Genomic DNA, 347 nt, shown 5'->3' on the forward strand with positions numbered 1-347 from the left:
TATTGCATAATTCTACACTCTTAAAACATACTCTTGAATCAACATTATTTTGGCTTGAAGTACATTCAAGTCTTTAAGCAAGCATCACTGGGTTTGTGTTGGGGGGCTGAGGAATTTCATTTGCTTTAACTGTACAGAAGGTCATAGAGTGAAATGTTTGTTTCCCTCTGCACCCCTCCACCCAATCTTCCTCTTCAGCATTAACCACAGTTAACAATTTTCTTATATATTGTTGAAGTTATTTTCTATGCATATACACATGAGTTTTGAAGTATCAGTCCAGTAGAGGAAAATAGGCAAGAGCCAAGGCTCCAAGTTGAATATTTTAGATAAAGAGAAGGCAACAT

The sequence above is a fragment of the Pteropus vampyrus genome, unplaced genomic scaffold (genome assembly GCF_000151845.1).
Source record: "Pteropus vampyrus isolate Shadow unplaced genomic scaffold, Pvam_2.0 Scaffold108, whole genome shotgun sequence".
In the NCBI taxonomy this organism is placed as follows: domain Eukaryota; kingdom Metazoa; phylum Chordata; class Mammalia; order Chiroptera; family Pteropodidae; genus Pteropus; species Pteropus vampyrus.